Genomic DNA, 22,299 nt, shown 5'->3' on the forward strand with positions numbered 1-22,299 from the left:
CTACATCATTAAATACGTAAAAAAAACTACCGTCAAACAATACTAAAAAATCTATTACTGTTTTATAAAATGTAGGGGAAAGTGGACAAAACCGTACAGCCAGGTGAGAAAGATACTTTCTGCTTTTGCGCAAATAGCGCTATTATCTCATAAAAAGAATGTAGGGAGGTAGCACCAGGTCCGGTCAGAGGTATATTCTAAACACAACATCATATTGCCTCGCCGCAAATAAAGTGACTTGACTCAAAATGTGGGGAAAACATGCTAACTGCTGATTTTAAGTCTAAATTGAATGCACTTTCTTGCTGCAAAACTATTATAAAGTTAACTTAAATAACTGGTGCATGATGGGATAAAAACGATATAAACAATAGTGATATCAAAGTTTCATAACTTAGAAGAAAGAAATTGTTCGTTCAGTGCACATTTTCAACTTAGATAACAAAAACTCAACAGTAAACATCCTATCATTTTTTTTTTTTTTTTTGCACATCCTCATACAAATATTAGTCGATGATCGAGTAACATGCATATTTCAACAATGAAATCCACCCCACGGCATCATTATTTGATAATGTGTGTTGGTAACGCTTAACATGCAGGTAAAGGCTTTATTGTGACAAGGCTGAACTGCATCCGCACTGCAAAAAAAAAGCTGTTGTTTTTACAGTAAAATACTGGCAGCTCGCATTCCAAAGAAAAACTGCAAAAATTACAATTCTAAACTGTAAAATTTGCAATAATATACTGTTTTATAACAGACTTTTACTGTGAAATTTACAGCGATAAACTGTAAAATTAGCAGTAATATACTGCTTTTTAATAGAACTGCCCTGTAAAACTTACAGTATCAAACTGTAAAATTAGCAGTAATATACTGCTTTTTAATAGAACTGCCCTGTAAAACTTACAGTATCAAACTGTAAAATCAGCAGTAATATACTGTTTTAGGAATGACTTGACCTGTAAATTTAACAGAGATAATATGTAAAATTAACAGTTATATACTGTTTTGTAACGGAATTGCCCTGCAAAATTAACAGTATCAAACTGTAAAGTTCGCAGTATTATGCTGCGGAATCAACTGAATTGTGCCATAAAAGCAGCAGTAGTATACGGTTTTATAAATGATTTGTACAGTAAAATTAACAGCAGTAAACCATAAAATGAAGTTATCAATTTTTATGCAAAATGGTTTTTTGACTCTATCGTTTCTTTTCATAGCCGAAATCACTGCTTTTACAGCTGAAGAACAATATCGAAAAGTAAAGCAATTGAGTCAGTATGTATGTTGTATAAATCAGCCTACATACGAAATCTGTTCCTTTTCTTAAGTTTTTCAACAACAAAAATAATGTTTTAGGCTATGAAAAGCGACAAATAAAGAAATGTAAAACACTTTTACATAAAAATAGTTAACTGCTGCTTAATATATGTTTTATTGATATTAATTTCCTTGTACACAAGATAAATCAATGCCCCATCTCAATATTTTATAAACACATGTTAAAGAAGAAAAAGTGGTGCATTTTCATTTCTACAAAAAACTTTCAGCTTTATTGCAGACTTAAAAATTTACAAATTGAAGGAAATTGCAAAATATGGTCTGAAGCTTTATTTTAAGAAGTTATAGCTTTTTCATAATACAAAACTTTTTGATCCATGGAGGTAGTAAAAATGAGAATGGTTCTTTTATATATAACTGAAAATACTAAAATCGTATCTTCACTAAAAGTACTTTTTTCACTTCCAGCATTATTGTAATGCTAAAATGTGCAGCATAAGGTGAGAAATGTTTTGCAATATGCAATCCATTAAACCTTTAAGTTTATTTTAACTTGATGCATGCAATTATATGCATTTATTTTTCTTTTATGGTAAAACAGAATATTTTCATGGTTTTCTTCTTTTTTTAATGTTATAAGTTGCATTTGGATCTACTTTATTTGAGAAATACTAGTAACAAACTAATTTTATTTCACACCATATGTGCAGTATACAGCATTTAGACTGCACAGAATGGTTTTTATTCTAAACTGATTATTATAGATTAGATAATACTTTATCCTATTAACCTTTTAAAATTTACATAGATGAAAACTATAAATATGTGACGATTTAAAATTCCAGAGCTACTAAACAGAAACAATTTTTCACTCGGTATAATAAAATCTGCAGGTTTATGAGTACTAGTATTAAAGTTAAAAATTGGTTTTATACTCCAAAAATTATATAACTTTATATTATGTTATACTGTTTTCATGAGAAAAAATTAAACATTCACACCATTAAAAATTGCCAAATTATTTTATTTCGTATACATCACCTATAAATATCGATTAGGAGTTTTTACAGTGAAATTGCAGAAATTCAGTTAAAACCGAATGCTAATTTTTTCAAGGCCAATATTTTTACATTACAAACTTGATTCTTCTTTATTACATCTTTGCCGACTTAGGTGCCATCATTAGGCCTTATATCATGAAAGCATCTGTCAAAATAAAAATTGTTAGAATCTCATAAAACTTGCGGACACCAAAAAACATTCATGGAAATATCAAATTACGTAGGTATAAAAATACGCCCTAAAATAATTAAAATTATGACTCTGAATGATCTGAAATTAAGATTGCCTTGGGAGTTGCTTTTATCTTGAAACCGCTTAACATATACCTAAATTGTAATTGAATCGTTTATTTCAGGAACCAGTTAAACGTTAAATATGTTGTTTTAAGGAGAAAAAAAACTGCTGTGCAGCAATTTGGAAACTACGCAATTGAAACGGTGGTTTATTAGTGTCTAATTGAAATAGACCTAATCTGAATACTTTACATAAGAACTCAAAAAAGAAAAAAGAAAGAACATAATCTTACATTTTATCTTCCATGTCAAGAAATGCACTTATACTGGTTTCTGAAATACAATTTAAAAAAATCCTTCTAACTTTCGGCAGTTTTGAAGGATTTTGTAATACATAGGAGACCGTTGATTAAGAGTAATATTTATTTTTTTCGATCGGATAACTGAAGTGATTGGCGATCGGGAGAATATATATCTTAAGGATAATAAAACTTGAAACTAGTTTCTTCTTATAATAGGCTCCAGATTATTGGATTGCAATATGTTTACTTCAAAGCAATAATTAGGATGCGGTAGAGAATTATTTTTTTAGAAAATGGAGCAAGGTCGACGTTTAGGACAACCAATTGGGAAATATTGAGGTATTCATTGAAAACAATGAATACTGCATCTAGCCTCTTTTAGCCCCCCCCCCTCCCCGAGTTGCTATAGTAGCACTGAAAACCATAGATGTTTTTTCTTTCTTTTTCTTTAACTCATATTCCATTCCAACACTTGTTAACAGCTCGAGCTATGTTCAACTGATACCAGCTTCATATTCTTTTTCTTCGACAGCTGCCCGTCATTAGAAATCTGAATATGAAACAATGTGTGATGTAAAATAATTTAGATTTCTGTATTTAATATGAAATATTTTACTTGTAATTTTTTAAAATATTTTTTTCATATATTTTATTCCACAATTGTGTTATTATATTGTTTAAATTTAATTTTTTGGAGCTTTTTTTCTAAGTACTAAGAAACTGCATAAAAAAATCATTTGAGTTGAAATAAAATAATACCGTAAGAGCATTCTATCTTATATCTGTCTTAATATTTAAGCATAATTTAAGATGTTTCATTTATATTTTATGTCTTTTAAAATGTGGACGCCCCCCCCCCCCCCCCCCGTTTTGAACAGCTATCGATATCCCCATTTAATCCGCCAGCGACTTTTTTTTAAAGTGCTACTTCTTTTGATAGGATTTAGACAATTTATCTTTAAGTTTTTCAGAATTTACCTGAAACCCGGAAGAAACAATTCTATATTCCCAAAATCAAGATGGCTTAGTTAAAGTCAATTCAGTAAAAAGTGAAAATCGATCAGAAAAGTTGAAAGTTTTTAACAAAAGAATAAATCGACAAATATGTCAAGAAGTAGATTAAATCTGATACTGCCAGTTCTAATCATTAAGAAATTGTAAGTCCACATTTGGCCCGCCGTCCTTGCTGTAAACAATGCTACCCTTCTTGGAAATGCTTGCCAGAAGACCGCATCTCTTTTAACTGTAAATTTAAATATGCTCACATTTGCAAAATAACTGCTTTTTATTTACATTACAATAAAAATAATCTATAATTTTGTTTGATAAGTGTCACAAGTCTGAATATACGAAGAAAGTTTCATACGCTGTAATACATCGTACTTTTAGCATGCTGTTTTGGTTCCTTCGATTTTAATAACATGTAAAAACAAAGAATCAGTGTTTCAAAATTTACTGGAAAATTTAAAAAAAATAATGAAAGAAATGTACGTCTAATTTAGCTCTAGCAACAGAAATTTCTGTATTCCGGTGATTCTTGAAGTGATAATATTCAACTACCCGTAAAATCTAATATTAAACTACAAATTAAAAAAATTCAGCCTTAAATGAATTGTATGACCGATCACATTTCAATCAAAACAAAATAAAATTTAGTTTATCTTGTTCCAATATATAGTTCTTGATTGTAACATAGAACCTGGCAACGGGCCACAAAAATCAGTTTCAGGGGCCCAATACGGCACGCAGAATGTAGAATAGGCTTCAAAGGCTAAGAACGCTCTAAAACTCAAAAGCATTGGTGATTACAAATTACATCCGAAAACACAAAAATATAAATGAAAAGACATACTTAAAAACTTCCGTTTTCCGTTGCCGGCATTCATATCACAAAGTGAATCATAGCAACATCGTTCAGACTAGAGGCTTCTTTGAAATTCCAAGCGGAACACAAATGCGAACTGCCATCTTGATAAAGACTGCCATTCAGTTCTGGTCACAAGTTACATAGTTCTTTACATTTGCACACCACTAAACTAAAATAAATGATATTGTATTAGTGAATAAATTTTAATGAAGTAAATTCAGGCGGCTAGAATGAAATTTATAGTTTAAATTTTTCCGAAATACCAAACCGCAACCATATCACCGGGCATAAATTCAAAATGAAATTAACTACAATTTTTTTTTCCGTGCGCTGGAGTGACAGGAACAAAATATTCGCTAGCAAATACCCCCCTTCTTGGCAAGCCAGCATACGCAAAAAATGAAATACTACAAGAAATGAATACAAAATATATTATAGGCTATCCGATTTTGTGCACAAATTATAGCTTAAACATAATGGAATAATTGAAACATTTCAGAAAAAAAAAATCTAGAAAAATATGTCATTGCAATTCAAGCTTTACTCAAATTTTCCGTACAGAAGGTTTTGTGAAACAATCAGCTAAATTATTTTTAGTTTCTCAACAAATTTTATTTCAAATTCATTTTTGTCAACCGAATTCCTTAGGAAATGGTACCCCACATTAATCTGCTTAGTTCTGCAATTCTCTATTGCAGAACTGGAAAAATCGATCGCAACTAGATTGTCACAGTGCAGAGTACTATTAATCAATCTAAAATTCTGAACTCTTTTTGTGGCCAATTAATTCATTTAAAATTTTTTTGATCCACATAACTTCCATAGATTGTTCACTAATGGAAATATGCTCCGCTTCCATCGTTGACAGTGCTACGCATTTTTGTTTGAATGTACACCATATTATTCGTACTCTATCCAAAAACACTTCAAGCGCCCCCCCCCCCCCGGCATTGGAATCCGGTCGTCGTGATTTGAGGCGTAATCTGTATCAGAATAACAATGATTTATTCAATTTACAGACAAAATTTAGATTTCAGGGATCGTCAAACCCGTCGGTTGTCTCACAAATCTCCTCCTTTAAATCCGCATATAGATACGCATTGCAAACATCTGCTTGGAAATGGACCCAATGTAACTTATACACAAAAATTGAAAAGAAAGCCTCAACCAAAGGAAAAGAAATTACTGGAGAGAACACTTGAGAAAAGTATCCCCCCCCCCATAACTGGTAGTTACCTAAAATTACCAGTCAAGCACTGAAGCGCATTATTTCGTTCTTCTCATCTGTTCCGTTGCGTTTTGCCAATCATCACTTTCTGGCGTTCTCAAACTTTGTTTCAAATTTGAAAGAATTACATCTTCGGAAATGTTAGCTTCTAGCTTACGTGAATTATCCCCCCTATCTTCATCATAATCTGATACTTTTCTTGAATTATCATCACAAGTGTAATCAAAATATTTTGGGTCATATTCAATGTTATTTTCAGAACAATAAACCTCGACTTCGCGATTCGGACTTTAGAACCGTCATGTCACTATATACTTTGCCTTGGTATTTCTTTAACCCATTTAATTCTCACAACACGCTATATTATGATTTTCAGGATATTCATCTTCTACTTCAGATTTACTCAGAAGTGAAATAAAACTGTATATCTCTGTTTCCCGTTCCTGTTTTTTTCCCCCGCCCAGAATTTATTTTCATCGAATTTGACATTCAGAGTTTCTGTCACTTCGCTATTTTCGGGATCCCAAATTCTATAACCTTTCGTATGAAACGCATATCCTACCATGACTACCTGTTTAGCTTTCATATCCAATTTGTTTATTTTCTGTTTTGGAATTAAAATATACGAAATACAGCCAAAAAACACGAGAGTGTTTAATAGATGGCTTTCTTCCCTCAAATAGCTCAAAAAAGGTTTTGGTTTTTCTTTTTAAAATCGCTCTAGTCCGTAAGTAGTGGAAGCAACTAGCTGCTTCGGCTCAAAACTGCTTAAGCAAACCCGATTTATTTGAAAGTGTCCTAATTCCATTCATTAATGTTGAGTTATAGTGTTCTATGACGCTACTTTGTTAACTGGAGGATTTGTTGTATTTTTCGATTCTTATGCTTTGGTCGCTAAGGTAAATTTCAAACCGGGAGTTCAGAATTTCCTTTCCATAATCGGATCTTTCCCGCAAATCTCTCTGTTCTTTTTTTTTTTTTTGAAACCTGACAAAATATTCGAAAACCTCACTTTTTTGAAAAATTGTCTATTATTGTGAAAATAATCCCCCTCCCCCTAAAGAACTCAACTGCTAAGGAACCCATCGCATTTAAATGCAAAAGATCTTACCCGGCTTTTGGCTTGAATCTCCGTTACAGGTTTAAACGAAATTCCCCGATTTTTCCATTTTACACGGATAACACTCTGACATATTTTTACTTTTTATATAGAGTGAAAGACAGTGAAGTACAGAATCACACTTTTCAGTATTTATAATATAGTTTTTTCTTCAGCATAAACACGTTGACGCCAAACTTTAAGACTCAAAGGGTTCTTAAAGTTAAAATGTAAGGAAACTGACGAGTTCAAGGTTACAAGAGTTTCAAATTCTACTGTAGTTCTCGAGAATCTACTTTTCTGAATGATCATGTCCTTCATGCTCATTCAGAAAAGTAGATGATGTCAAACTATGACAAACAATGCATAATAATGTAAATTTTCTACTTTAAATTGAAAAACTGTAATTTTGACGAGAACGCAACACTGGCAGATCAGAAATGAAAAGCTGAAAGTTATAAAATATAGCCAGGCACGGCCTGAACTGAAATATATTGGAAGGCGTATAATCTCAATTTGTCGAACGGAACTTACATACTTGCCGATTAATAAAATACTGGTGCATGCACACATTAAGTACGCAGAATTAAGTACAATATCTAATAAATTTTGGACATTCGAGAATTCAAAAATTGCAACATTACAATTGTCCCCAAATTTGCCGAATCGCAAGACAAAATTTTCCCAATATGGCAATTTTGGGGAGGTCATAGAGACTTCCCGTGACCTCCCATCAAGTGCCTTTGAATCTAGTTTCTAAAATTATTTTTAGGTTCACAAGTTTCAATGATACAAGTGCATTTTTCCTGAAGTAAAACTTTAATTTCCTACTGACGCAAATATAAAACTTTTAAAACACAAGGGTTTCGTGTTTGTATCTAAAAATGCTTATTTTTATTAGTTTTTTTTTTTTTTTTTTTTTTGAGTGCTTCATTGATGATTTTTTTAATTATTGTTATTTTAGTTTTGTTTGATAAGTATGAAAACTGGCTCGAGATTTCAGAGAATTTTGAGTCGTTCAGACATCAGAATATTGTATTTCCAGAGGGGCAAATTCTTCAACAAAAAATATCAGTAAACTTGATACTGTTTGCATGTCTCTCGGTTACGTTGTTATTTTATTTATTTACATTTTATTCATCGAATTATGTACAGGATATAAAAGCAACTTATGCTATAGCGTAAAGTTTATCAGTAAATTATTTAAATGCAAACTGTTAAAGAATTTAAAACTGAACATAAGAAAGAAAAAGAAAAAAAAAAGAAAGAAGTCAATCGCGATACGCTAAAAATTTACTAGAAAACATAAGAATTTAAATTTTAAGTACTCACATCCTATATAACACAAAATATAATCGTAAACAAAGTCTAAAACTATCATACGTGCAGTAAAATATTCAAGATCACAACAACTACTCGGACTTTTGCTATAAAGCAATCGCTACAACTTAGCAACTAAAAGAAACTGCAAAGTCAACATCAACGAATATTGGAATACGAATTATGATTTCAAAATACACACTATTATTTTACATACATTATCGATGATAAAGAAAACTACATTTTGAGGAAAAGGGAATGAATAATATAACTATTACTTACCTTTAACTTGAATTACAGCTGATTAGTCCTGTCTCAGCACACCCCCGAAAAATTACTAACATGGCTATCGATACCTCAAATTCATTCGTTTATCTTCCCGTATGAAAGGAAACACCTTTTGCGCATCGTTTTGCGCAATTTAAAACAGTTTTACAGTTATTCTCTGTTATTTAGCAAAGCAGTATTAAACTGTAGGAAAATACAGTATATTACTTTAAAAACAACAATTATTTTTTGCAGTGCGGCAACTTAACTGTTTTACTATCAAGACTGTGTCATTTCAGGAGAATGAAGAAAAGAAGAAAGTGTTTAACAATGAATGCTATCTACTTTATTTTAGGGTTAATCTTTGGAGTTAGGGTTACCATTTCAACTATGAAAATGTCACCAACTTGGCAATGGCTTTGTTCAAATGTAGAAGCAATCTTCATCCGTCATACCTTGAGGACCACTTTCTAGTATTGTAATATTTGAGACTCAATCACTTTAAACTACTTTTGCGTAAAGCCTTCATTTTCACCAGTGCTGTTTTCTTGAGTTGCGTTACTTTCCTTGTCAAAGTGCAATGCATAAAGGCACACAAATATAAAATAAAATAAATGCGTTCCGTCTAAGAACTGCATAACGTAGTTTACACCTTCAATCGGTCCTTTCAAAAAGTTCATGAGCCAAAGCAAGTTTTAGCTTGTTAAAGATTTTGCTAGATTTCATCTTCAAAAATTGATTGTGCAGGCAGCTTTCTCGCACGTTGTCACGAAAATATCAATTTTTAAAGTACTTTATAAAAGTAGTTGAAATTGTATTTAGTGCATGTCGGGTAATTAGATTAACTGTTATTTAAAAAAAGAAAAATCGTTACGTTTTGTCTGGTTTTAGGGTTACTATTTTATTATGCTTTTATTTTATATAAAAAATTTTACTTTTGTCTGGAGTAAGTACATATATGAATTAACTGCATTTATAAAGTATAGTGTTTTAGCATAGCAAAGAAATGACAAGTTTTACATTGTAGCCCGATATTCTAATTTTTCAAAAATAAATTAATTCATGAAAATATATCAATAAAACAACAACCATGTGCATCAACACTTCCAAACTCAGAATATTGCCTCTCAAGTGCTAAAAGAAGGACTGAATAATTTTTTTACAAAAAGAAAAAAAAAAAAACCTTGTAAACGCTTCTGAATATCTTTTAATCTCACTTTATAGCTTAAAGGTGCGTGCGTTTTTATCTCAGTTTCTTCTATTATATTGGCCAGTATCAGTTCGTAAATGCTAAGAGCTTAATTTCTAACAAAGGAACTACGGGAGCACAATTCATTTTAGTATTTACTAACTTAGTTACAATTGAAAAGCATAGGAGTTCGGTCTACTTTCATGCTAATTATTCTCTGTTTGACATTATTTTTCTATTATGAATTTTTAATAACTATGTCATATTGATATTTAACATATCATTTAATATTATTTCATGAATAAATACCTTACCTTTCGGATAGTATTTGAAAAATAGTTTAGTATATATATATATTTTTTTTCACAAGGTGTTCTACAGCTAGTGCGAATTGATGGGTACCATGGATATTAAATCCCTCCGTATTATTTCATCTTTGATATTTTTTTTTATATTTTCGGTACAGTAAATTTAGAAATAATTGCATTCTTCCTAGAACAGCTGAATTTTTCTAGTATATTTCTCTAGAAAAAAAAGGGGACGAGGGCTATCAGGAAACGCTATTGGTGTTAAGAAATTCTTACATTGAACAACGCCATTTTAAAAGAAAAAAACATTAAAGATATTTTTTGTAGCCCTTGAAAACTTGAAATTGTTCACGATATTATGCAGATCAGTTTTTTCACTGTACATAATCTTCATTTAAGAAGCCATTTTTATACACTCAAAAATGTGAAAATGAAGCCAAAAATATTGATTATTAAGTAATTCAATATAAATAATTGTGACATCAAACTTTCATAACTTAGAAGAAACAAATTTGATTCTTCAGTGCACATTTTCAATTTTTACAACAAAAACTCACCAGTAGACATCAAATCATAATTTTTTGTCATGTGATAGTTAAAAATATGTAGTGTGTAAATGAATGATGTCTATGCGTACAGTGAGCATTATACTTCGAAAGTTTCTTTCCTTTCTTCACTTCTTTTCCTGCGATTGCATTAGAAATGAATTTTATTGAGGGCATGCGAATAAGAAAAATTCAAAGTTCGATTCTACGATACGGTGAAAAGCTGTCTAACGCTTAAGCTTTCGGATTTTGAGCTTCTGAAATTGTTTTTGAGCTCTTTTGGCTGCAAGGGACACCTGCGTTTGCCAGGGAGAAATAAAGCTGTCATAACTTTCATTGCATCGCTCCAAGTTCGAAGAAAAAGTCTCTGTTATTGAGTTTTCATGAGGCTGATAACTGTTCCGCGCTTGTCAATGCAAAGCTTTTTCTAATTTTCTTTGCCTGTTTCAATTTTTTTTAAAGCTGAATATTCATATGTAGGTGTTAGGAAGAATAAAACTCGCAACCTATGTCGCAGAGAAGAGAAAACTACAGTGCGTTTTATTATAAACCCGAGCGTAAAGTTATTTTGAACTTGATTTGATACACTTAAAGTGTGTTACGCGGTGTAAAATGTATACCAGTACACTGTATGTAAGTTAAGAATTTTAGTGCGTAATTTCTAGAACTGGTATTGTTATAATTCATAAATACGTTTTCTCTATTAGATAAGCAATTAGAAACAAATAAACGTTTTTACCTTTATTTTTATGTACCCATAAGTGTATCTAACCAAATATTAGCTTTACATTTGAGAAAAAAAATAACAAGTCACTTTCTTTTAACAGCTTAAGTAATAATATTAAAATAATATTATTTCACACACTTAAGTATTCATAATTTAATGCTACAAATTTAGTTTGATTAATGATTATGGATTTTTTAAAAATAATTTAAATGCAGTTGAGAAAAAGATTTGAACACACCAGGAGAGAGACTTTAGCATTATTGAAAAACTCATTTGAGGAAAAATATGGTTGATGCTTTAATATGAGTGGAAATACATTGGGAAAATTATTTCCAGCAACTAAAAAAAATATGGATCAATCAATTCTTGGGTTATTCTTTTCGAGCACAATATTGTTAAGATTAATGCACAATTTAATGCTATGAATTTAATTTGAGCAATGATGATGGAAAATTTTAAAATAATTTAAGTACAATTAAGAAAAAGATTTGAACACACCAGGAGAGGGATTTCAGCATTGCTAAAAGACTTACTTGAGGAAAAAATGGTTGATGCTTTTATACTAGTGAAAACACATTGGGAAAATTATTTACATCAACTAAAAAAAAATATGGATCAATCAATTCTTGAGGTTTCTTTCCGAAAACAATATTGTGAAGATTAATGCACAATTAAATGCTACGAATTTAATTTGAACAATAATGATGGAAAGGTTTTTAATAACTAAAATGCAATTGAGAAAAAGGTTTGAACACACCAGGAGGGGGGCTTTAGCAGTATTGAAAAACTTATTTGAGGAAAAAGTTAATGAATGATTGCTTTAATATGAGTGGAAATACATTAGGAAAATTATTTCTAGCCATTAAAAAAAAAAAAAAAAACTTTATGGATCAGGCAGTTCTTGAGTTATTTTTTTCCGAACACAATATTGCTAAGATTTTAATGCATCACCCATAGAGAATTAAAAAAAAAAAATGCTGCATTCTATGTGCTTTAACTATTTGAAATTAAAAATAATATACCGTATACACAGATATAAATTCAATTCATCTTAAAAATAAGGAACAGATATCAGATACGCAAATTATTCCGGAAATTTAATAGAATGTTTGTTTCAATCAATCTAATTTATTTTCAGATAAGTCATGTTAATTTTCTTCAAAACAGTACAGCCAAGAAAGCATTAAAAACGCTCGTAATTTGTTATCCTCTTGATGTCCTAAATCGGCAATAAATTATGCAGATTTCAATTAGGACTTACGTTTTCTAATTAACTTCTAACGCCTCTTCCCATTAGGTGTACTTCATAATGGGGCACATCAATTTCATAATGAAAGACGATGAAAAGTTCATTATGGAAGGCGACAAAAAAGTTCATCTCTTTTTATTTCTTCTCTCAATAATTTTTGGCAAATAACGAAGCTAATAAATGAGCCATAAAACGTGAATAATTTAGTATTTTTATACTTTAATTTAAGTGGATAAACTTTTTAAAGGTTTCCAGTGTTTAACCTTTTTTGCATACTATGATCGTAAACATGTTGGGAAATAGAGCAAAAGTTTCTTGCAATGTGCAACCTTTTTTTTTTTCGGTTCTATTTCGCATTCAATAAAACTATCACGAAAAGAGTTCTGGTTTTAAGCTTTAAAAATTTTTCTGGTATGCATGAAAGAGCAATAATAAAAAGCTTTAAATGTATCTGGTTCAAAAAGATCCCGAACATTTCTTGAATTACTTGCGCTGCTAATGAAGCACATCGATTGCACACTGAAACCCCCACTGTTATTTTTTATCGAATGTAATTATTTTTCTTGCAGTTTTTAGAGATTGCTAGAACTGAAAAAACACGTGTATGCAATATTTATTGAAAAAACAACGATTTGTTTGCAAATTAAATGCGTCAACTTCAGTTTTCTGTTAAAAGATCCATATAAAATTCTGATAGCAAATTGTTTGGCCTCTAGAGGGTGCGTTTCTTCCGGGAGTGAAAGAGGAGAAACTCCTACATGGAAAACAAATGCAACTATCGTCGTAGCTCACAAACCAACATTTCTCACCCTCTACTTTAATAAATAGAAGCGTTTGATTACACTCCGATTGGAGTTCAAATTATCAGAACCAAACTATACGCATATTTTCAGTAAGATACCGCCCTATAGTCAGTGCTAAGGTAGAAATTCAGTAAATACACCGCCAGCTCAGTCATTCCAGCCGAGGACTGCAGTTTCGTGCTTATTAACACTCATCAGCCCGGCATAGGAAGTGACTGAGCTGGAGGTGGAAAATCTCTTTAGGAATCCAAGTGTGCCAAACAAACTGGTAGCTAATATAGAATTAGCACTGACCAGACTCAGTTTTTTCTAATCGGTCTTACCACTTTGTACCCAATCTTCAGAGTCACTACTATATCGCCATGCACCAATTTTAACATTTCATGAGCTTCTTCAGTATTCTTTTGCAACATAAAACAAAACTTAATGTTGATGCGTTGTTTGAAATCTATGTTGCGCGACAGACACGATGAAATTAACCTCCCTCTAGCGGTTCTGTCAGCTGGCTGACAAGATCTAATGTGTTGCAACTTGTCCCTGCCTGTCTCAGATGATCACGCTACTGGAACAAATTACAGCATAGGACGTCAGCGGCTACTGTTATAAAAATTCCCCGTACTTTTGGATCACACCTCGTATATGCGTTTCAAACCGTTTGATAGGGGGATAGTGTCCAAAAAAAAAAGTATCAAATTATAAAATAAAAAAAAACCTCTTTTCAAAATCCATGGTTTTAGCTGGTTAGCGTATCAGACGCCTGCCATTAAAGACTTGGAAAGGCATTTCTGTAAATAAATAGCTTCTCTCATCATTTCTACATTCTTCACGTTTAACGACCAGTTTACTTTGAAATTTAAAATAATACAATACTCATGAATTGTACACGCGAATAAATGACACCCTGTTCTTTCAAATACATATCACCAAGCTTACCTATTGAAATTACTTACAACCAGTGGCGGCCCGTGCTTTGAAAAAGTGAGGGGGCCAGATCATGGGTACACTTGCTCCCCCCTCTTGGTTTTCGAAAAAAATAATACTAATAATTGAATATAAAAAAATAATTAAAAAAATAATAATTGAATTAAATAATAAAAAATATTTTTTTTAATATTTAAATTTTCTTGATTATTTTTTGTTTCATCAATAAAATTAAATTCATTTTAGCAATTAAATTAAAATTGTGAAGAATTAATAACTTTTAAGGTATGTTCAAAACAAATGTAAAAATAATCTAAAAAATAATGATTGCTTTCTAAATTGTCGCTATAATACACTAATTACTTGAAGACAAAGAGTCAAGAAAGGACAAACGGTATAATCTTGTGCAAATGAAGGCTTCTTCCTTTACTGTATGCTGTTTATTTTACATATCCTGAATCACGTAAGAGCATTCAAGCTATGTAAAGTTAGTGCATACAGATAGGGTAAAGGTCTCTGCGAATCTTGCTGGGGACACACACACACACACACACACACACGCACAGATAAAATACACACCTTATTAATTTTATACTTTTTAACATAATCTGTTGATTATATGCAGAAAAATACGGTACAATCCTTTTTTTTTCTTTTTTTTTCTTTGTTTTTTTTTTTTTTTTTAATTTCTAGCACGTACGCACAAAAAAGGGAAAATAAATAAAAAGTTTCAAAGTATTGTCTTCTGAAAAAAGTGAGGGGGCCTGAGCCCCCTCTGGTCCCTCCCACGAACCGCCACTGCTTACAACCATTCAAATGTTTACATTACTAGTAGAATGCAGGTTGTTTTCATTGAGAATAAAGCAAATTAGCTGATTTGCATTTTACTGACCTCTTTAGAAACCCGATAGTAAAATAATACAACCCGTGCTCCTGCTCCCTGATAACGAGGCAGCTCGCTGCATATTATCTCTTTTCATTGTTTAGTGTTTATTCAAAGTTTATTGTTGTTATTTACACTTGCATGGGTGTACGCCTAAAAGTTAGACACATATTACAATATCACATATTCTAAATACATTTAACGCTTAGCTGCATTTAACGCTTATTAATATGTAAAATATTTTATCCTTCCATGTTATGTATAGTATATGCATGGCCAATCAATATTTGGCTCAACTTATAATGCTTTCTTTAAAAAAGAGAAGCGAAAATCAATTTAATATTATTATTTTACGAAATAATACATTAACGAATAGTATGTCCACATTAGGAGAAATGAAAATTTTCGTTCCCAGCATTTACTGTGAAAAGAAAGCTACGTTTCTGGAAATTTTCCAGGTGTAAAAACCTAAAAAGTGAACAAAGAAAATAGATGATACATGAAAACTCTTGGGGAAAATGAGTTAAAAATTAGATAAGTAAAGATAAAGTAGCAGTACTGGGTATACCGCAGGAAGGAAGTTAATATTTCAAATGTTTTTCTATCTCTCACGTTCCTTTTTTTTGCGATTAGATAAAATCTTTAAAAGATTACGATATTAAACATTTTTCGTAATTTTATTTTATTTTTCGAAATTGCGTTTGAGAAATATTTTTTCTTGAGATAAAGATAATCGCTATCTTAAATTTTCTGTAGTTTCTCTATCGTTATCCATTAATAAATGAACTGTTATATAAAAACGTACCTCGAGACTAAAGTATTATTTGCAAGTATAGATAAGTAACTTGGTAATGGTAAGTGAAAAGTAATCAAAAATCTTTTGCGGTAAAATTTAAGAAAATGAAGAGAAAAAAAACCTAAGTAGAAAGTGTTAAACGCAGAATAAATGGGGAAAAATAGTTCATCAGGATTTCCTTGGGTGTTGAACATTTATTGTATTGATGAAAATGCTCTATTTCACCTTGAAAAACTTGATAGTTGCACCATTTTCTTAATATTTTTTGCTTTATTCACGATTATGTAAACATTTTTATCTTCACTTGACTCAACCTGGTTGCGTTTTCTGTGTAAATAACTTAGGTTGCTGAAGAAACATAATAGCGGAATACTTAGGGAATTACTACTTTTCTGTGAAATCAAAAACGTAACGTTTGAAGTCAATGATGGGAATATATTGCAGATTATTTAAACAAATTTGTACAGACTGAATCTCAGCAAGTAAAATAATAATGGTTACAGAAGAGATCGGGGCCAATTGATATTGGGTTAAGTTGAGACGAGGGCATTAGTTTTCGGGTACATATTTGCCTAGAATTAATGAGAAGTACTAGAGTCTTATGGGGAATTAACAGACATGCGACTGATTTGACCTAAGTAACGTGAAAAAAACCTGTCATTTTTTTGTTGGAGACTTATTCATAATGAATTCGTTTTTAAGCACAAACGCTATTTTTTATGGTTTTCTGTCAACTTATGCATAGGGTTTTAAAAAGATTATATCATATTAAGCAAGGTAATGTGAGGCAGTGAGAAGCAAGTGGCAAAATTAAAAATTTGGAGACATCCAGAACAAATGGTAGGTGAACCCCTCCTATATCTTGGGGCAAGATATAGTACTGGTAGCCCATTTAGGTTCTGGTATACTGCTTGATTTAGAAAAAAATCAATGTTAGCCTACCTAGGATCTAATTTTTAAACGCGTTTTACTCAGAACTTCAAAATGTCCACTTACATCCATTTGCTTCTCACTGCCTCATATGCGTTTTAATATTACTTTTTTTCACCAGGAGGCATGATTTTGCTTAAGAAAAGTTGCTTATGTTAGAAGATGGGTTTTCATCATTTTTGATAAAACCTAATTTTATTGTTTGGTTCAAATTAATACATCGCGCTCAGGTCAAATTACTGCGTGCAATAACTTAAATTTTAAAGAGCGTTTCTTTTTTTCAGAAACGCTTAGGGATGAGCAAAAAACTAAAAGGAATTCCTTTCCTTTTGAGACAATTGAAATAGCGTATTTTGTAGAAAAAATTATTCATTATGCTTGTATTGGCTGTGAATAAGATTTAGGTTAATCATTTAACTTGGATTAGTTCTTTAAACATTTTATGAGACTCTTCTCAAAAAACAACTCTTAAAGACATTTTGTCGCTTATTATGTTAGCATTTCCTTTTATATATTTGTATATAAACTTGACCCACGGTGGGTCAAGTTGAAACATTTAAACAAAAAAATATATGAAAAAAATAACAGCAAGGGTAGTGAAATCAGTATGTAATTGGAATTTGTTACGCAACATGAATTATTAAAAGACGAAATGCTTCTAAGAAAAAAGAAACAATGTTTTGAGATGGTATTTCGCTAACAATTTGGCATTTAGTTATTTTCCACATTTCTTCGAACATAATTTTGACCACTTGACGTGCATGAGTATAAAATTCAAGACCTTTCAAAATTCCTTAAATTGTAATGCAGGAGAAGCATTTGAGCGACTCAACAAAATTCTAAAACATGCATTAAAAATGCGCAAATCCTATTGAACACAAAATCAGACAATAAAACTGTTTCTTTACACAATCCTTCCCTCTAACAAAGGAAGATGACAGTTGTATTGAAAATAGCAATTTACTATTTTTTTTTAGTTCGAATTGTATGGTTTGAGATAAGTTTTTTAAAAAGAGTAAATACTACCTAATGACGAGATTGTGTGGTTTATTTTTCAGCCATTAAATTTATTTATAAATAGAAAACAAGAAGTTTTAAGTTTCGTCAGTTATTTTTTTTTTATTTTAATTCGTATTTTTGTTGTTTGTAATTAGTTTTGAAAAAGAAAGCTACTGGCGTGAAAAGACGTATGAATGAAAACGACTTATATTTGAAACGTTACTTTCATTTTTGCACTGTAACCTCATAAATGCAATATTTTTCGAAAATAACAGTATTAAGGCTCTTCTAGAGTCTTTTTTTGAATGCAATTATCAAAGGTTATTGTATGATAGTTTTATACAAAAAAATTATTAATAGTATTTTTAAACATAGCAGTAAAGAATTGAAAATAATCATGCCTTTATTGCCTTTAAGTATCTAACCATCACTAATAGCAACATTAGCTCGTATTTTGGCTTTAAATTAACTTATTCGAAGAAAACAAAACAGTACCTGAGGTATTTTTACCTTTGAGTTTCTACATTTTTGTCTAGATTTCACGTACTGGTAAAATGTTAAAGTTGCACATAATTTAATTATATTAAATTAAAATTTAATTGATAAGTTATACTGGATTTATAACTACTTTTTTCAATTACTTATCCTCATATTTCAATGAAAAAAAGGGGAAATTGAGTTAAGTTATGCTTAAAGCACGATCAAAAAGCTTTGAGTCCATTATTTTGTCCCTCAATGTATTAGTCTAAGCGGAGAGGTTAATTTTAATTCCTAATGCTCCATGTTTACAACTTTTTAAAGCATTAAAAAACATATGTCTCGACAGCTTAGGTCCAATGATTATGAACGCGAAGGATCATTTATAGCTTTTTTTTTTAAATATGAAATGCATGCGTACAACGATCGGAGTAAAAGTGCATAAAAATGCACTGTACAAAAATCAGCGTGTTAATATTTGCCTGTTTTTCTCCTATTAAACGACAATTACTGTTCTAAATTTTTTGAAAAGGGCAGCTTCCTTTCAACTGCTGTATAAAAATTGTAAATGGGTTTTCACAGCTCGTAGAGGCTATACGCAAGAAAACCAAGTTTACATTTCAATAAAAAAGCAACGTAAGAGCAGAGATAACAAATCTATTACGGTAAAAAGCGCGAGTAGTAAAGGCAACCTCCCTAACACTGCTGTGTAAAAAAAAAACTGTAAATGGGTTTTTCCACTGCTCGTAGAGGTTGTATGCATAAAATCCAAATTTACATTTCAATAAAAATCAAAATAACGAGCAGAGATAATGAACACATTTAGATAAACCACGAGCAATGAATTACATTGTTTAAAATCCATGAAGAAAGCAGCTTCCCTTAAAATGCTGTGAGAAAACTGTAAATGGGTTTCCACACATCGTAGACATTGGATTCAGTAAATCCAAACTTACATTTCAATAAAAGGCAACATAACGAGCAGAGATAGCAAATCTATTACGGTAAAGCGCGAGTAGTACAGGCAACTTCCCTAAAACCGCTGTGTAAAAAACTGTAAATGGGTTTCCACTGCTCGTATAGGTTATATGCATAAAATCAAAATTTGCATTTCAATTAAAAGCAAACTAACGAGTAGAGATTAATAAACACTAGGGTATCCCAAAAAAATGAAAGTCGTTTTTTTTTAATGCATACCCTCTTACTTTTTTCCTTTTATATCAAAACCGTTGTAAAAAAAGTATCATGCAATTTGAAGCAGGGTAACCCGTGCCAACTTGCGCCTAAAGGCCTAAACGTGTAAATAGCACGTGTATTCATAAGCAAGCGAACGCTGGCGACGCGATACCATGCGAAGCTCAAAACAACTGTAAATAGCGCACAAAAAACAAATGAAACAGAAAAACATATTTTTTTTGGGGGGGGGGGGAGGGGGGGGGGACTTATCCGTAGCAATTTGCAAACCGTCAAACATATCAGTACGAATACATTCCGGTCAGCGAGCGCAGTATATTCCTTCCATAGGGAACGAAACATGGGAATGAAATTGCAAAGTTTGAAAAAAGAGATATTTTTAATAGTAGTCGTAAAACACCAAACTACGGGCTTGCAAACTTCCCTCTAACGGACGGGTCTGTCTATTTTGTTTTGTAACATTCGAGGAGTAAAATTTAACCATCAGTGAAAGTGCAAATCTCGCTATTCGAGAATGCATCATCTTTTGGGAAAAAGCACGCATTCCCACCAAATCGTTGCGAAATTGTCTGAATGAACTTAAAAACCTAAACCGAATTTGGAGAGACTTAAAAAAAATGCAAAGAAACTGCAAGTAGTATTCAGGAAGCGCCAACAAGAATTTTAGAGTAATTTAAACAATTTATTCAATATTGCACATGCTGATGCACTTCAGTTAATCAAAATAGAGGAAGATGGGATTTTTCTTGCAACTCCAAAGAGAGCCCAGCCGACGTGGTCACTTTAGGTGAAGTGGATAAAAAAACTTGCCGACAAAGAGGAAAGGGCTCAACTTTGAGCTGTCAAAGAAGAAAACAGGCGCATCAAATACGATTCCACTTCAGCATCCTCGGAATTGTATGAGCATGTACAAGAAGATTCCTCTTCGAGCTCTAGTGAAAATATTAATTCAGAAAACTTCCCTGAAACATATAAATCAGTACCTGGAACAAGTTTATTAGAACCTGGAACAAGTATATCAGAACCTGGAACAAGTAAATATATAATGAGGAGCGATTTTATTACTCCAAAGTCAGTTGCTGCATTGGACAGGTGTCCAAGTATACGAGATTATGTGTTTATTCTGGAAGCTACTATTGACGCACTTGGGTGTAACATTGATCAATGTCCCATATAGGTAAATCTTCAATTCAAAGAATTCGAACCGAAAAGCGGAAGGAGCATGAGGAAAGAAGAAAAATTGGTTTTCAGTACGAGGTACCATCTGTTGTGAATTTACCTTGGGATATGAAACTGTTGCCTGCTTTGAGTGCTCAAAAATCAAAAGAAGATCGTTTATCTATAGTTATTTTACATGGATGGGACGGAACAACTCATTGCTGAGTCTAAACTGGATAATTCCACAGGAAAAGAACAAACAAAGGCTGTTTGAAAGGCAGTGTTAGATTGGAATCTCGAAGACAAAGTTAAAACTCTCTGTTGTGATACTACATCTTCCAGAACAGGTCCTTTAAGTGGTTCTTGCGCTATTCTTTAGCAAAAATTTGATAAAGAAATGCTTTCCTTTGCTTGCCGCCGTCATATATATGAACTGATCTATCCCACTAAAATACAGTGGTATGGATAGTTGTTCCGAACTGTACCCTAACTTGGAAAAGTTACTAGACTTTTACCGTGCTAAACTTAGTAATATGACTATCAAGAGTTGATTAAATTGCCTATCATATTTATAGGTAGAGATACAGAAAATGGATTTAAAATAAGACCACCGGGTGCCATGCACAAAGCTCGATGGATGGCTCGAGCGATTTACTTCCTAAAACTATTACTATTTTATTTAGTTCACAACTAAAATTAGATACGAAGGAAAATGAAGCATTGTTTGATGTCTGCTTGTTTGTAGTGACAATATACGTGAAACCATGGCTTCAATGCATTTTGGCAGTCAAAGCACCCAACAAAGATTTGTACTTTTTGATAAAAGTGTACGAAAATGTGGACCCAATTATCTCAAAAGCTGCTCTACAAAAATTCATCCAGCTTTTATGGTATGGTCAATAATATCTCATTTCTTGATGTGAGAAAGACTGTCTCAGTGCTTAGAGCAGTAAACGATGCAGCTGAAAGAGCTGTAAAAATGATGCAGGACTTTCTTGGTTTGCTAACAGCTAATGAGGAACAAAAACAATCTGTGTTACGTTGCATTCAAGAAGCAGAAGCTCTATCCTGAGTGCAAAAAGCAAACATTGAATTAAAAATATGTGCAGTAATGTTTCTTTTAGTCTAATATTGTTTTAAATATCTGCTTTAAATAAATTGATGTCGCGTGTAGTAAGGAATTATGCAGTTAGCAATCTTTCCACTGTAGTCGCCGTACAGGATTTCGGGTCCAACTTTGACCTCAAGTCGGCACGGGTTCCCGTTATTTTATTGCAATGAAACTTTTTTCTCATGTTTCTGAGGTGAAATGGAAAAAATTTGGAAGGTATGCGTATTCGATTTCACAATTTTTTTTCCCGCCATTATATCATTGGACACCCTAATAAACACATTTAGATAAAGCACGATCAATGAATTATATTGTTTAAAATCCATGAAGAAAGCAGCTTCCCCTA

Source organism: Uloborus diversus, chromosome 1, assembly GCF_026930045.1.
Source record: "Uloborus diversus isolate 005 chromosome 1, Udiv.v.3.1, whole genome shotgun sequence".
Classification (NCBI taxonomy): Eukaryota; Metazoa; Arthropoda; class Arachnida; order Araneae; family Uloboridae; genus Uloborus; species Uloborus diversus.